This window comes from Lotus japonicus, chromosome 2 (assembly GCF_012489685.1).
Source record: "Lotus japonicus ecotype B-129 chromosome 2, LjGifu_v1.2".
NCBI lineage: Eukaryota > Viridiplantae > Streptophyta > Magnoliopsida > Fabales > Fabaceae > Lotus > Lotus japonicus.
In genome coordinates, this window is record NC_080042.1 from 116871 (window position 1) to 134859 (window position 17989).

Genomic DNA, 17989 nt, shown 5'->3' on the forward strand with positions numbered 1-17989 from the left:
CGAATATTAGTCGTGCTATAACTTAAATCGACTTCGATACAATCCTTTGAATTTTCCTGAACTTTCTCCTTCATAAATTTATTCCATTCGATAAACTCTTGTTCAGGTTTTCCCTTCACGATACGTCAAACCTAATCGTAAATGGAAATCTCTTCCACTTATTCTAAGCTTAAAACTTGGGTCTTACATTCCCTCCACCACTCGCGCCCCTCCACCACTCGCTGGAAGGCTCACTTCTTCGCCTGGGTTATGCTTCCTCCTCCTCCTCTGGCTTCCTTTTCTTCTCTCTCGCGAATCCCTCCCTACGCCTCGCTCACACCAGCTTCCTCTCCTCCTCCACTGGTTCTGACGGTCACTCCCCCAACCTCTTTTTGAATCTCTCTCGGTAACGACTTCCATCAATCTCGTTTTCTCATTCTTATGATAGATTCGGTCACACCGCGTTATTCTTATTCTGCATTTTCTCCTTTCTGTTTTCTTCTCGTTCGTTCTGTTACATTGCGATTTGCATGCTTTCAATTTCAATTTCAATTTGGTACTAATGTTTCACTCACTCTACCAGTTTGATTACCAATGCTTGATTGATTCTTTTATGTTTTCAATTTTGTTTACATTTTCAATTCTTGTTGGGTGGTGATTTTCTGAAAGGAATTTTCCTAAACTTGACAGATTCGTCTGTAAAGGGAAACATGGAAAGACTATTCTTGATCAAACAGCTGCAAGCACTGTCTCACTCATTTTGCTCTTGCTGATGATATCATTTCCAAGGTCCCCTGCTGCTCCCATTTTTCCTCTGATTTTCATTTCTTGATGCTGAATGTACTGTGATTTTGGGTTTCTTGCTGAATAATTATTTGATATATATGCTATTTTTGAGTCTTATTATTGTTCAATGATCATGATGTAATGATGGGAGTAATAGAAGATAGGAATTAGAGAAAAATAAATTAATATGTTAACATTCTTATACAATAAGCAGTTAGGAAAACCAAATTAGCTATCAGCTCTAATTCTTGTACGATGCCTAAGTAAATTAAAACGTTCTTGCTACTATCATTGTGCTTTACACCTTCTTTTACATATTTGCTTTACTGTAACATTCCATGGGTGATTCTTACTATAATTTTTGCTCATATGTGAGAAACAATACTCTTCCAGAATCCAGATACAGCTTCTGCATCGGAAGTTCTTTAATAATATTACTGACTTCTTACTAGTATACATATTTTTCTCAATGCTTGATTTGAATGAGAGCTTCCTAAACTTAAATGCTCTTCACTTGCCCTTCAATTGAACAAATACTTGATTTCAAGGGTACAGTCTGCAGTTCTAATTGTTTGATATAGCAATTCAATTGTTGTTGTCAAGTATAAAACTTGGTGAAAATGACTTACTTCTTGTAGATATATAATGAATCTTTCTTTTTCTAATAATTCAGATATGCAGCAATGTTGGGTGCATCACCTACAAGTAGAATCAGTTTGAAACCGGTAATCTTTAATCCTTCAGTTGATCTTCTTCTGAGTAATAAGAAAAGCTTTGAGATTGAAATCTAAAATGTTGACAAGTAGATATCATGGACTAATTACACATAGCAGAATTGCAGAAAGCAGGCAGTCATACAACTTGTCGTGGATAGCTACCATCATTAACGGAGTAGGAAAAAAAAGATAACATTTTCAAATATCACTGTTATGAGAGACCTAATAGCTATTATTAGGCTCATCGGTTTCTTAGAATGTTCATTAGTAACAATCCTGTAATTTGGGTTTTAAATCTCTCTTTTGAGTTCTTTAATACATGCTTGTGTTCTATACCTTCGTTACCTTCAATTCTGATTACCAATATTTAAAGCGAAAAATCTATTATAAAAAATCTTAATATACCTTCTAGTGAGGGGGCATCCGTATTTTAATTTTATTAGTCCGTTCAATGATCATGATGTAGTCTTATTATGTTTCTTCTCTTTTCTTTCCAAATTGTTGATCTTGTCTTTTTATCTATTTTCACTTACTCTGTCTTCAGTTGATCGCTTACAAATCTGCTGACTTCACCCATGTGGTTTACAATGTAAGTCATAATATTAATCTTTCATTTTATTTTTACAGGTTACAAAGAATTAATTAACTCTGCGGCTCACAACCATATAAGAGCAAAGGATACAAGGAAGACCATGGTAACTATTTAAAAACTGGCTAGACAATAATTGCTAATACTGTTGTTGTTAATCTAAAACAAATCTTAAAATGTTTTTTTTATGTTCTTGGTTTTATTAATGAGCTGATAATAATATTTATTAGTGTTGATACTATGTTAACTATGTTCAATTACTTATGTTTTTGTAAACCAAAGGTTAAAAAGCACTTTTGGCCCCTGATGTTTCAAGTTTGTGCAAATTCTGCCCCTACTATATTTTTGTCGATGTTTCTACCCCTCATGTTTTCAAACAGTGCATCGTCTACCCCTCATCGTCAGGGGTAGACGGTGCACTGTTTGAAAACATGAGGGGTAGAAACATCGACAAAAATAGATAGGGGCAGAATTTGCACAAACTTGAAACATCAGGGGCCAAAAATGCTTTTTAGCCTAAACCAAATTACACTTATTTTTTCTACCACATGTTTAAGCTGCTCATTCTGTTTTCCAATGCGTTATTTTCATCTTTTTTTTCCTCCTGCATTAGTGAAAACGCCAACTTTCCTATTTCTTTCTCCAAGACCGATTAATGAATTTGCAATACCCAGAATTTCAAATACTAATGCCTACTTACTTTTATTTCAAGTTTCAAATTCAAAATTAAGACACTCTCTCAAAGTTATAGATGAATGTTCCGGTATGGATCTATCCTCTCGGGCTAATCGATTTAGAACGAAAGGAATGTAAAATAGACCAATGAAAAATCAAGCAAGGGCTAAGCAATTGAGAGTGATAAGGAACGAACAAGATGAAAAATGCGTGAAAATGATAGCCTCCCACCGCTTGGGTGGTTCCTGTTTTATATAACTTGGGTTTTGGTCCGAACGAACCATGGGTTGCCCGGCCCATTAGATATACAAAGTGATCAGCCCAAGTGTCTTATACATTGACGCGCCCGTGTCAGACCACAAGCCCACAAGACACTAAGGCTTAGAATAAGACGAAAGTGTCTTTAATCAGCCCACAATCATTAATGCATTCATAATATAATTGAAATAGGCGTGTAAATCATAACACATGTACATTTAAATAGAAGCGAAAAACAATAAGCACATCAGACTATCTCTTTTCTCTTCTCTTTTTCTTGCGTGTTGAATCGAGCCTGTCAAATCTCTGCACCTATCACTTCCTACGCCTTTTCTGTGGCAAGAGTCATCATTGTTTTTCCTGCTATAATTACATCAACAGATATCCACAAAATTTTGGGAACTTGAACCGCAGCATTATCATGCGTCTTTAAATCCTACTGCCATAATTACCATCATGAGAAATAAATATAATTAAAAGCACACGAAATAAATTCGACCTCAGAAAGTCGTGCCCGTTCCAATTGTCCTTGAAACGGCGTGTCTTCCGGACTGAAACGTCCTTTCCACTTGACTTTTACAAGGAATCACAACCGTTCAAATTCAAATTCTTGACTAACGTGTCCCTTTAGTCTAACGTCAAACCTGACCCTTGAGTGTCTACATGGAAGCACGCGTCCACTCGCCTGCTAATCAATTCACCTTTTCATCTCATCCCTTCACCCCTCCTTCCTTCTCTATATAAAGCCTCACATTTTACTTCCCTTGTCATTCACTTGCATTTCCTTACTACCCATACTCTCCCCAGAAGAAATCCAACACTTTACTTCTTCTCTGCCAAACCCATTTCTGTGCTTCCTGCACTTGGCATCGACCATCCCAGCAATCTTCCAAGTTTCCACCTTTTTCTCAGGTAACAATCCTTTTCTTTCTTCTTCTTTATTTTTATATTTTCACATGAATTTGTGCATGAAAGTTCCTACCTTTAACCCCATAACTCTTTCTCTACCCAGAAAACACTGCATAAAACTTGCATTTTAAACTAAAACTCATACTCTATTCCATCTCCGTCTTACACTTCTAAACCTTTTACTTTCAGGATACTCTGAAAATGGTTTCCAAACGTTCCCGTAAAGAAGCTCCTACCCCTAGTGTTCCACCTATTGCCGATTCCCTATGGGTGGCTAGTAAAATCAAAAAACAATTCTCTAAATACTCTACTCCAAAAGCTATTATAGATTTAGTCACTAAATACAACTTTAGGAAAGATGGCCTAGATGCACATTTGGACATAATTCCCTGCGCCCCTGATGAGCCGTGTTGTTTTGGGGGACCAGATAATCAGGGGCGAAACTTTACCTATCTCTTTGAAAACTTATTTTCCGATTTGAAGTATACTCTGCCTTTCTCTGACTTCACCTGTTCCGTTTTAACCCTTCTGAATGTAGCTCCTACCCAACTTCATGGCAATGCTTGGGCGTATTTAAAAGCCTTTGAAATTTTATGCCTAACTCTAAAAATCGAACCCACCAGTAATAAGTTTTTCTACTTTTTTGAGACATGTGGGCGAAACGTTAGAGGTGAATACGTTTCGCTTGCTACTGCTAGGGGTTTAGGACTATTCACTTTATTCAAAAGTCACTATAAACACTTCAAAGGAAAATTTTTCAAACTCCGTGAATCAGAACCCTGTAAAGATATTTTTTACTTTGATGACGGGAGTCCCCGATTTCCGTTCTACTGGACGAACCAATATGAAGGCATCATCAAAATTTCCGAGGATGCCTTGACTGAATCAGAATTAGTAGATTGCCAACTTTTATCTGGCTTAGGATTGAACCTTGCAGATTTTATGGCCGCCCTTTCTAAGAATGAAGTGGATAAATACATTGGTAAGGCATCTCATTATGCATTTTACCTTTCCACTTTATATTAAAATCTTCTTATATTCTAACACCACTATACTACTGCAGGTAAAATGGCTCGCCTTACTGAAGAAGATCTCCTCCGCTTTCGCCGTGAACAACAGGCCGCCCGTGAAAAAAGGAATCCTTCAAAGTCTGTTGCCGACCAAGACACCAGCCATTCTGGCACAGAAGTTGGTCGCCCCGCCAAGAAAAAGAAAAAGACTGAAGAACCTGCCTCTCAGAAGAACAAAGCTTCGAACCAGACTTCCTTAGAGCAATTTATGAACAGAAATGATTCGCCAGGGACGAATAAAGGCTGCTCATCAAGCGCTCCGCCTATTTGCTGGAAGAACTTGCTGAAGGAGTTTGAAGAACTGACCTCCACTGAAGTAACTTCACTTTGGGATTCAAAGATAGATTTCAACTCTCTGGTGGAGACAAACTTGGTTTTTGAAGCTGACCGTGAGAAGATGAGGAAGATGGGTTTAAAAGAGGCCTGCCAAGCTATGATGACCAAAGGCTTAGAAATTGCTGCAGTCGCCAAGATGATTGACCTAGAATCTAATGGATTCGATGGCCTCACCAATGCCAAACTTGTTGAAGAAAAAGAAAAAGAAATTGGGAAGTTGAAAGCAACGTTGAAGTTGTTAGATAAATCCAACAAAGCGAATGAGAAAAAGGCTGCTGATTTGGCTGTAGAGATTGAGGATGCGAAGAAGACTGCTGAAAATCACAAAGCTTCTGTTCAGACATTAACTGAGGAAAATGACAAAGTGAAAGCTGACCTCGCCCAAATAACTACTGTTCATAACCAAACCCTGGATGAGAATTCTAAAATGAAAACAGAAATTGCTGAATTGCAATGTTCTGTTTTGGATCAATTTGAGGCTGGCTTCGCCAAAGCACTAAATCAAATCTCCTTTCTCAATCCTGACCTGGCGATCAACTTGGAGGGTGCAAACCCTTATGCTCGTATCATAGATGGAAAACTGATCAGCCCGGATAACGCGGATGGGAAAGGAGAAGAAGAAGAAGAAGAAGAAGAAGAAGAAGAAGAAGACAAGAATGAAGAAGAAAATGTCAACCGCAAAGAAGGAGAGGGAGAAAACCATTAGCAACAAGTCTCATTCCCTTTTTTCTTTTTAGAAAATTATGTAAAAGACCTCCGGTCTCTTTAATCTTCGTTTATTTGTTTTCCTTGCTCTCATGTACCGAACTTTTCCCATATCGTAATGAATTTTCCTTCAGCATTATATGAATACTTCATATTCTAATTGTTTCGCCAAAAACCTAAAACTTCATGACTTCAGAAATAACATTATCCTTTTCGCACCCAAACAACTATCACAGTAACTAATTCTATAACTAAACATATCATTACTAAGTCATCTAAGTTACCATACAACTTAAAAATATCAGCATAACTTTACTTAGTTATTCAAGTTATCACATAACTTAAACATATAACTTAACACAAATGACATTTACTAACCTTTCACCGAAATCTGTCCGCCCTCGTCATTTAGCTGAAGACGTTACCCTCTCATTTTACTGTACATGGTAAAATACCCTTGAATGAATCTCTTTAAATGTCGTAAAGTTTAAACTTAACCAACTACTTTGGAATCATAAGGCCTTTGTGAACATAACTTAGTCAAATTTTTCATTTTTGACATAGTTACTCATGGAAATCAAAGTCAACATATTTGATTTCATTAGTATGCTCGCGTGGAGACTTGTGCTTAGTTTGGACAAGCTTAAATCCAATTTAAGACTGTGCTTATGAATTCGTGGCCGAATGCTCTTGTTTTAAGAGACTTACTTTTTTCTCAATTGTCTGACGTCGCCCAATTGATAGACCTTAGTTGATAAGTTTCCGCTATGGGTAAAAGAAATAAGTAAAATGATAAGCCCTTGATCATTTTAAAAAGGTTATGCCTCGTTAAAAACTCTCCCGCCTGGGGTAGAGAAAAGAGTGCATACCTGTTATTCATTAATAATTGATGCCTCGTTAAAAACTCTCCCGCCTGGGGTAGAGAAAAGAGTGCATCGAATTTAGTCTTACACAACAAACATAGTCTTAAACAATACAACCAACAAACGTAGACTTCAACACACACAAACTGAAACAACAAAACATAGTCTTGGACAAACATTCACTGAAACAAACTGTACAAAACCAAACAGACTAAACGAACCACCCTGCACTTCAACTGTAATAGTAACGGAGATGCTGTGCGTTCCAAGCCCTTGGGACCCTTCGCCCAGATAACTCCTCCAAATGATACGCCCCTTGACCAAGCTCTCGCAGAATCCTGTAAGGTCCTTCCCAATTAGGCGATAACTTCGAATCATCAGGCCCCTTCGCCTTCCTGCGCAAAACCAAATCACCAACTTTCATTTGCCTCGGAACCACTCTAGAATTGTATCGCCTTTCCGACCTCTGTTTTACCATTGCCTGCCTCAAACGAACTTCTGCTTGCGTTTCCTCTGCTAAATTGAGATCAACCAATCTATTCATGTCATTCTGCTCTTCACTATAAGTCGCCACCCTGAAAGTTACATCCTGCAATTCTGCTGGTATCATAGCATCTACCCCATAAGTCAACTTAAAAGGCGATTCGCCAGTAGTTGATTGAGGAGTAGTATTGTACGCCCAAATGACCGTGATTAACTCTTCAGCCCATAATCCCTTAGCTTCGCCTAGACGCTTTCTAATTCCATTGAGAATGACTTTATTCGCTGACTCCACTTGTCCATTTGTCTGAGGGTGCTCAACTGAGGCGAAACGCATCTCAATTCCCATTCCTGCACAAAAATCCTTCACACTCCTGCTTGTAAACTGTGTTCCATTGTCTGAGACGATAGTTGCCGGAACGCCAAATCTGCAAACCAATTTTCTCCAATAAAACTTTTTGACTTTTTCTGCTGTTATTTTAGCCATTGATTCCGCTTCAATCCACTTAGTAAAATAGTCCACCGCCACCAAAATAAATCTGATTTGAGAACCTGCTGGAGTGAACGGTCCCAGAATATCTACTCCCCACATTGCAAATGGCCACGATGAACTCATTGAGCTAAGAGTCTCAGGCGGCGCCTTATGTAAATCTGCATAAATTTGACACTTACCACACTTCTTTACATACTCCATACAATCCCCTCGTAAAGTTGGCCAATAGAACCCTGCTCTGAGCACTTTCGCCGCCAAAGATCTTCCCCCAACATGACTTGCGCACACACCTTCGTGAACCTCAAACATGATTCTTTCCGCCTCATCCTTGGGAACACATCTCAATAAAGGTATTCCAATCCCTCTTCTGTACAATTGACCGCCTAACAATGTGTAATGACTTGCCTCGCGAATTTGATCCTTAGAAAATGTCAGCACATCAGAACCTTCTGCCTCCAAACACTTCTTGATACGCCCTATCCAATCTGAATCCGCTAAAGTTAACACCATCATTGTCTCATCTTCTTCAATACTTGGGCTATTTAAGACTTCCTGGATAACTGACTTATTGTTTCCCGGCTTCTTGGTGCTTGCTAACTTTGATAAAATATCCGCCCTTGTATTCTCCTCCCGCGGAACATAATTGACCTGCACTGTGCCAATCTGCTTTATCAATCCCTGAGCTTTCAATAAATACTTAGCCAGCTGTGCGTCCCTCGCCTGATATTCACCCTGGATTTGCCTGGAAACCATCTGAGAATCTGTCTTAATCATTATGCTCTTGACCCCCATCTCGATCGCCAACTTCAAACCTGCAATTATAGCTTCATACTCTGCCTGATTATTGCTTGCTTTAAAGTCAAACTTGAGTGACTGCTCAACTGTCACGCCACCTGGCCCTTCTAAGATTATTCCAGCTCCACTTCCCTTGACATTAGACGAGCCATCTACAGACAAACTCCATTCGCCAACTTCCATATTTTTCTCACTGGAAGACATTTCATTAACAAAATCCACCAATACCTGTGCTTTAACCAGACCTTTCCTGTCAAAAGTGATTTCAAACTCTGACAATTCAACAGCCCAGGAAACCATTCGTCCAGCCAGATCAGGCTTTTGCAAAACTTGGCGAAGTGGCAAATCTGTTTTTACCACAATTGGAAAGCCTTGGAAATAAGGTCTTAATTTCCTGGCGGATATGATTAGAGCTAATGCAGCCTTTTCAATTTTTTGGTATCTAATTTCAGCTCCTTGAAGAGCATGACTCACAAAATATATGATCCTCATATCATCTTTACTTTCTTGCAACAAAACTGAACTAACTGCATTATCAGAAATGGAAATAAACATTGATAATGGAATACCTGGAACTGGTTTGGCTAAAATTGGTGGCCTGGATAAATGATCCTTCAAACTTTGGAACGCCTTCTCACATTCTTCAGTCCAATGAAAAGTTTTGTTCTTCCTTAAGCATTGAAAAAATGGTGCTAACTTTTCCCCAGAACACGGAAGAAACCTGGACAAAGCCGCTATTCTTCCTGTTAATTTCTGCACATCTTTAACTGAAGCTGGACTCTGCATATCAAGTATCGCCTTGCACTTATCAGGATTCGCCTCAATTCCTCTCCTGGTGATCATGAAACCCAAAAACTTTCCACTTTGAATTCCAAACGAACACTTTTCTGGATTAAGTCTCATGTTATGCTTTCTTAATTCGCCAAAAGCTTCTTCGAGATCAGAACAATGTGCCATCATTTCCTCTGACTTGACCACCATGTCGTCTACATAAATCTCCATGTTCCGCCCCACCTGCTTGTCAAACACCTTATCCATCAACCTTTGATATGTTGCTCCCGCATTCTTCAACCCAAACGGCATAGTCTGATAACAATAGTTCGCCTGATTTGTCATAAAAGCTGTCTTCTCCTCATCGGGCTGGTACATTCTTATCTGGTGATACCCTGAATATGCATCCATGAGGCTAAGCATTCCGAACCCTGATGCCCTATCAACAAGCTTATCAATATTTGGTAAAGGATAAGAATCCTTAGGACAATGTTTGTTCAAATCTGTATAATCCGTGCACATTCGCCACTTTCCATTAGCCTTCTTCACCATAACAACATTCGCCAACCATGTTGGATACTTTACCTCCCTAATAAATCCAGCTTCGAGTAACTTATTTGTTTCCACCTTCACAGCCTCTGCCTTTTCTTCGCCCATCTTTCTTTTAAACTGAACAATAGGTTTCGCCCCGGGATTTAAAGCCAATTTGTGACATATAAATTCCGGATCAATTCCTGGTAAATCCTTTGCACTCCATGCAAACAAATCCATATTCTCGGACAATAACTTCACTAACCTGCTTTCCTGACTTGTAGTCAAATTGACACCAACTTTCAAGTTTCGCTCCCCAATCTGGATCGCCTTAGTTTCCTCTTCTGATTTCATCTTGTGCTCACTAAATCCCTCTCGAGGATCCAAAATGATTTCTGACTGTTCTAAATCCACCTCATAGACCCGATGCCCCTCTTTCACCGCCTTCTTGCCCATGTGCCCATACTGCTTGAAGCTTTCTGAATAACACTTACGAGCAACCATTTGATCAGCCTTTAAAATTCCAACTCCTCCTCTGCTCAATGGATACTTCGCCGTTAAATGTCTTGTGGAAATGATCGCCCCCAATCTGTTTAGTGATGGCCTCCCAATAAGTACATTGTACGGTGAAGTACATTTTACTACTAAAAACTTAATAGCAAATGCCTCCGCATTCTTCCCTTCTCCAAAGACAGTTTTCAATTCCACATATCCTCGAACAAATACTTTTTCTCCAGAAAAACCCACTAAAGAACCATCATAAGGCAACAAATCAGATTCATTTAGCCCTAACTTTTCAAAAGCGTCACCATAAATCAAATCTGCCGAGCTTCCTTGATCCAGAAGTACCCTCTCAATTTCATAATCAGCAATCCTCAGCATTACAACAATTGGATCGTCTTCGTGAGGCTGTATTCCCTCAAAATCTCGCACAGTAAACGTTATATCGGGTTGATTGGTTGCCCAACTTCCCCAATCATTAGAGTAAACAACATTAATGGAGTGAACGTACCTTTTACGAGCTGAATTAGTCATCCCTCCGCCACGAAATCCACCAAAAATAGAATGAATTCGCCCCTTTGCTTTTCCATCTGACTGTCTATCCTGACCATCGCCCTCAATCTCTTTTCCATCTTCAGTTCGTCTTATTGAAGTTCCTGCTTCATCTGAATTGCTTCGCCCTTCAAGCTGCTTCATATACCCAGCCTTTATCAATTTGTCAATCTCCTTCTTCAAAGTAAAACAATCATCAGTATTATGCCCTGAAATCCTATGATACTCGCACCACTTCTTCTTATCCACGTAACCCGTTGACGGCTTTGGCTGCCGTGGAAAACGAATAACATTCGCCTCCAAACACGTGTGCAAAGCTTCAGTCAAATTAACCGCCAAAGGTACTGCACGGTCATTTTGATTCCGAGTCCACGTCATCGAATGTCCTGGCCCACGCACTCCATACGGTTGAGCACGATTTTTGAAATTAGAACGGTTAGCAAATCGACCGTCATAACGGTTACGATTATTATACCCTGAGCTGCTACTCTCGGTCCATCCCTTCGAATATTGATCTGCAACCGCTCCCTTCTTCGTCTCAAACTGCTGTTTCTGCCCTGGAACCGCTGCATTCGGGCGGTTGTTCTTGATCCGATCACTCTGCTCCTCCCTGATGTACCCTTGTACCCTTTCGCGCAAATGCACCATTGTCTCCACAGGCTTTCTACTCAAATTACTGTTCAACCCACCCGGCTTCAAGCCCAATTCAAAAGCTGCAATGCAAATTTCTGGCATTTTATCCTCCAAATGAACAGATAGTTGATTGAAACGCCCCATGTAAGACTGCAAAGTTTCATTTGGTCCTTGACGAACATTAAATAATGTCGCCGGAGTTACTTTTTGTGCACGACTGGTAGAAAACTGAGACAAGAACTTTGTAGATAATTCAGTAAAATTGACAATTGACCTTGACGGTAGAGTGGTAAACCAAATCATCGCTGATTTTTTAAAAGTTGATGGCAACATTTTGCACTTCAAAGCATCTGATGCGCCTACAATGACCATTTTCGTGTTGAAATACACTAAATGATCTTTTGGGTCTGAATCACCATAATAAGAATCAAGCTTTAACGTCTTCAAATTGTCTGGGACGGCGGTATTCGCTATTTCTTCTGTAAAAGGTTGAAAGTCCACCACCGTCTCAGCCATTCTTCGATCGCCCTCTCGTAAACCCTGAGTCTGATTGAGATCAGTGAGTTGATTTTGTAATTGTTGATTATGTTGACGAAGTTCATTGAGATCATCCATGATCCGTTGAAGAGCATCGGGAGGAACATCATTTTGTTGAACATGATTCCTCTCTCCGTTCGCCCCGGATCGAGTCACCATCGCGGTGAAAACTGAAGCCTAGGAAAGTATCCTTCGGCCCCACGGTGGGCGCCAATGTTCCGGTATGGATCTATCCTCTCGGGCTAATCGATTTAGAACGAAAGGAATGTAAAATAGACCAATGAAAAATCAAGCAAGGGCTAAGCAATTGAGAGCGATAAGGAACGAACAAGATGAAAAATGCGTGAAAATGATAGCCTTCCACCGCTTGGGTGGTTCCTGTTTTATATAACTTGGGTTTTGGTCCGAACGAACCATGGGTTGCCCGGCCCATTAGATATACAAAGTGATCAGCCCAAGTGTCTTATACATTGACGCGCCCGTGTCAGACCAATGAAGGAACATGATTAAATTAAAATCCCACCTCCCATACTTTCTTATCAGTGTTTCTCTCACTGTGCTTCTCCACGCCGTCTCCTCCACCATCAAAGACGTAGCCACCGCGAATCTGCCTTTCTTCCTCTCATTTCGCAAACAAATCCTTTGCCTTTGCTGATCTAAATCTGAAACCTTTACCGGATCGAACTCTAGCTCTGGCGCGGCGTCTCCGATTTTGTTTCGTGTAGCTCTGTTTCATGCTTCCGCCCATTTCATGTTTGGTTATGTCTCCGACGTCGTGCTCCTCCTTCCCAACTTCAGCCACGTCTAGCTCAGGCTTCAAAGAGATGGATCCATAAGAGAGAGTTGATACGCCTAAAGCAGTAATCATCTGCTTCTAAAAGGTATAGCAAAATATTGAATAGATCTAGGGATTCTTTTACATTCATGTGTTGTGAATTAGAATTTTATGGTGCCTTATTTGCTTATGCTGAATATGGATATGGTTTCCACATATGAGGAGCTGGAGGAACAACTTTTGATTTACCAAGGTACTGTTTTTTTTCCCAATTTGCATCTTTCTTTGCTGTGTTTTGGATATTCTATTTCTTTGGCTTCTCTGCATTTTTAGGACACCAAGAACTTTAGCCTATCAGAAAATACTACATTGAAGGATGAAGAAAATATAGAGCTTTTATGTGTTTAGTGTTCTTCAATATGCTAGGAGTTCTGGTTTGTATGTGAAAGAGAAACAGAAAGCCAAAGCAATATAGAAAGAAAGGTTCGTTCAGTCACTCATGAGCTTGGAAAAACTTTAAAACCTTTAACAACTAATAGCATGGTTTAATGGGTTCTTGATGTACTTCAATGCATTTCTGTTTAGAAATAGCCTTAGTTATGCTTACTTTTTTCTTGCATCTCTACATTTCTATAATCACGCTCTTATGTATGGCCTGTTTCATTTAATCAATTAATCCAGTTTTCATCATCTTTGCCATCTGAGATGTAACATAATTCATTGGTGTTAGCTTGATGTTTGACTCATGGGAATTTTTATGTATCCTCTTAAAATTTGAATTTTTTTATGTAGACTACTCATGATCAACTATGATTCTATTAAAGATAATATTTTTCATCCAACCACATTTTATCATATACCTTCTTATTGCTTATGTGATGTGATGTTTCAGGAACGATTTAGCATGTGGCCAATTGGAGATGAGAAACTGACAGAGTTAACTTATTTCAATACAGTTTAATTCTTTGAATCTAATCTGACATGGTAGATTTATATGCGAGAAATAATGATCATGCAAGTTTATTTTTGTTTTGTTTTTTCATTTTGGTGGGATGATTGGTTTTATGATAAGATGTACCTGTAGAATATTCATACAATGAATTACTCCCCACATCAAGCATCAAATTAGTGAACTAATTTCTCCCTTAGTAATTTATGTTTCCCAATTTTTGGGTTCATTCTGGGAATTCCTTTCCCGACTGTTAGATGGTCTGGGATACCTAAGGTAAATCTTAGCAACCTCCTTATTCTAATGGTTGGTTTCATGCATTTCAGACAGATTTATTCAAGAACCTAATACAGGGAAAGTCAGTTTGATAACTGTACGAGTGTTGATTCTGCATCTGATTTCGTATTACAAATGTATGTGCAGATTTCATATAACTCTCTCTATTCTTATTACGCTTTTGTGGCGATTGGGCCGCTTTCTAAGGCATTTACTTATGTGTTTCTATATGGCAGAGTTTGATATGAAGGCCATTATTGGTAGTAATCTATCAAAGATTTTCAACTTCAACTATCATTGGTAATAATCTACCACATTAACTTTGGTTAGCTTTAATTGGTCTAAAAACCAACTAACCACATGTAGGATCTCATTATGATAGGTACCTTTAAATTTTCATGGCATGGCATTAGGAAGTTTTTCCTTATGCAGAACTCTCAAGTCCTCGAAAACATACCAATTCAGCTGGATATAATCAAAACAGTGCATCATTTCTAAACACACTTTCAAGTTATTTCTACTAGCGGAATTACCCGTGCAATGCACGGGTTACTTTACTATATAGTAATATCTAAAATTTGTATAATATTATATTTATGAAATTTTGTATAACTTTATATTATATATATATATATAATGTTTGTCAGAATATATATATATAGATATAGAGTTGATTATTGAATAAATTTTATATATTAATGTTTTCTAAACAATTAAGAGATGTTAATGTCAATTGAGAAAAATCTTTTAGATGACAATTTTACATAAGATCATATTTCATATTCATTTTGCTTTCTATTCTAGAACTCTCAAGCATATTTTTCCTTCATATGTTTGCAATTGGCCTAATTCATCACTCCTTTATTAAAATAAGACATCTTATGTCTTCCCTTGAACTGGCCTCACTACCTGCCCATCCTCAATATATTTTGCAACATTTGACTGAGTGTCTCGTATACTCATTCCCTTGCTTCCCAAATGATTGAGAAAAATACCAAAGCAAAGTTAAATTAGAGAAGATAGAAGAAAAGAACTCCACATAAAGTAGAAGAAAATTAGCAAATCATGCACAATTTTAAGGAAATTATCGTTGACAAAGTCATGCATGGCCGGTTAAAAAAATAAGAAAATGGGAAATAGAAATCATGAAGAAGAAGATAACACACGATATATCATGGAAAAGTGAAGAGAAGAAGTGCATACATGCTTGCGCAAATGATGAATGTCTCTGGAGAAGTAGAATCCTCGGAGGAAAAAAAATCAGGGGAAGATTAGATGAAATCATGGAGAAAAGATAGCACAATTTTTTTTGGTACATCGGAAAGATAAATTGCACCCGCAAGGAATCGATCCCTGGACCTCTCCCAACCCAACTCATATGTCCCTCAGCTCCTACCACTTGAGCTATCCTACGGGGACAAAGATAACACAATTAATTATAGTAGGGAAAAGAGAAGAGGAGAATAACTTTAAATGATAGAATACATTATCTCATGGGTAAAGAGATTAAAAGTAGTGTACAATGCACCAAGTGAAATTGAAAAAAATATAAGGATTGGGTGTTATTTTTCCATAGAAAAGGAGAAGAGGAGGAGAAAAAAGTGTGTGTGGTAGAAAATGACGTGAAAGTCTCTATCTATATAGTGAATTTGTGTTGTAAACGTGTATAGAATTGAAGATTCATGATTGTTGAGATTTCTCTAGTTCCAAATTATATGTTTTGAATTGAAATTGAAATTTCGGAATTTTTGTGAAATTTGAGAGCCAACCACTATGATTCATTATGTTAAAACCTTAGAAAAGTTAGAAATCACTTTGTTTGATTGCTAATTATTAAGAAATAAATTAGTATAATTTGAATCATAGTAGTTTGTCAAAACTACAATAGCCCAGTAACTCGAGATGTCAGCCATATATATAAAAGATTCTACACCTTTCGCGAAATTAATGTCCAAAAGTTATCCAGTACTAATGTAGTGACCTACTGCATAAATATGTGCCAATATTCTTGATTAATTAACCGGAGGTAACCATTATTTCATATTGCTTGACGTTGAATTAATTGCTAATTCTAACCCCTATAGAATGATATAATAATATACGTAAAAGAAGAAGAAAAAAAGATTAGGGAAAAAGAAAAAATTAAACCCAAAATAAGATCATTGGTAATGATATGGTTAAATCTAGTGATTCACACATGATAGCGTAGAATAAGAAAAAAATAAATTAAAGTCGAAGAACATAACATAGCAACACACTTTCAGTAAATTTTGAGAGGCATGAACTGTGTCTTATCTGCACGTGGAAAAAAAAAACAAATAACAACACATTAGTAAATTAGCAAAGTGAATATGGACATACAATAGAAATTTTCAAATAGGCATATTATACGATTGTAAAAGAAGAAAAACATTGACAATGAATATAACAAAACAACCCTAACTGTATCATTGCATGTGGTATATGATTAGAAATAACAAACATTTGAACCAAAGATATTTTTAAAGAAGATTGATGAAACAAAATAAGATATTGAACTGCGCAGTATAAACAAAAAAGAAATTAAAATCTTAATTATCAAGATGTAGGAATAAAAAGAACAAACCATTGATCATTGGATGTTGATGAGGCAAAAATGAGTGAGGAATATAATTTTCTTCTTCATGTTATGAGAGAAAAGAATGTTGAAAACGTGAATATGAGAAAATGAATATATTGTAAAACATAAAAAAGAGAAAACTGACAAAATAATCACATGAGAATAATCCTAATTGATTGCGAACATTGATTTTTAAAAAAAAAGGAAAATTTTTAAAAAATTGATTTTTTTCATTTTTGAATTTGGAAAGGAAATTAATTATATTCATTAACTTTAGGTATTAATTAGAGTCATTAATAACTATTATAAGGGATAAAATGTTTAATATAGATTAAAATTTCGGAAAAATAAATCAAACTTAATAAAAACATATGCTTATTTTATGATTTACCAAAAAAATCTTGATGCTGGAAAAAAATATTTATTTGCTTTGAAAACATTCATTTTCTCATCTTACTCATTCTACAACCAATTATTAATTAGATTTTCAACAATTATTATAATTAAGAAAGTTCAAATTTCAAATGTAAAATTAATATGATATTTCCTTCCAATATATTTTAAAAAACGTGTTAAAGACATAAATTATAGGTTAGAAAATAATGATATTTTAAATTAAAAGTTTCAATATTTATTATCAACACTGCTGTTGGAGTTGCACATACAAAGGATTCCAATTTTTGGTGTGTATCATATTTTTGAATTTGTAATAAAAAATTAATGTTAGATTTATTTTTAAAATAATTTCAAGTTATTTTTATATTTAAAATTTAAAAAAAAAAGAAAAAGATTCGTAATAATACTTGAATTGTTACAAACTTTCATAAATATAACATTTAAAAATATACATTCAAGTGTATCATATGGAATAAGGAATTATTAATAATAAATGAAATTAAATAGGGTGAGAGATGAAATATGTTGTAACAAAAAAAGTGGGATGTCTTTTTTTTTTCTTGGAGGGAAAATGAATTAGTTAGGAAGGGACATGTGGCATAGGCTTCTAGAAGGAAACATTATTTTCATATATATATAGATTTCAGCATGTTAGAATCTTCCATGCTTACCATTATTGGTTCTGTTGTATACAGGTTGTGAATGAGATACTTGGTTAGGCTATGAGGTTCCTTCACACAGGATGCTCTCAAAGATTTCTAAAATTGTTGCAACAATACAAGCAATCTTCACTGTACCATGTCCCCATCTATTTG

General features: G+C 37.0%; 1 long non-coding RNA gene across 1 annotated transcript; it reads left to right on the forward strand.

The window, feature by feature from the left end:
• Positions 1-367: 367 nt before the first annotated feature.
• On the forward strand, positions 368-1617 carry LOC130735147 (uncharacterized). The gene is made up of 3 exons (XR_009018316.1): positions 368-385; positions 670-768; positions 1439-1617. It is a non-coding gene; the product is annotated as an uncharacterized LOC130735147 (long non-coding RNA).
• Positions 1618-17989: the final 16372 nt, after the last annotated feature.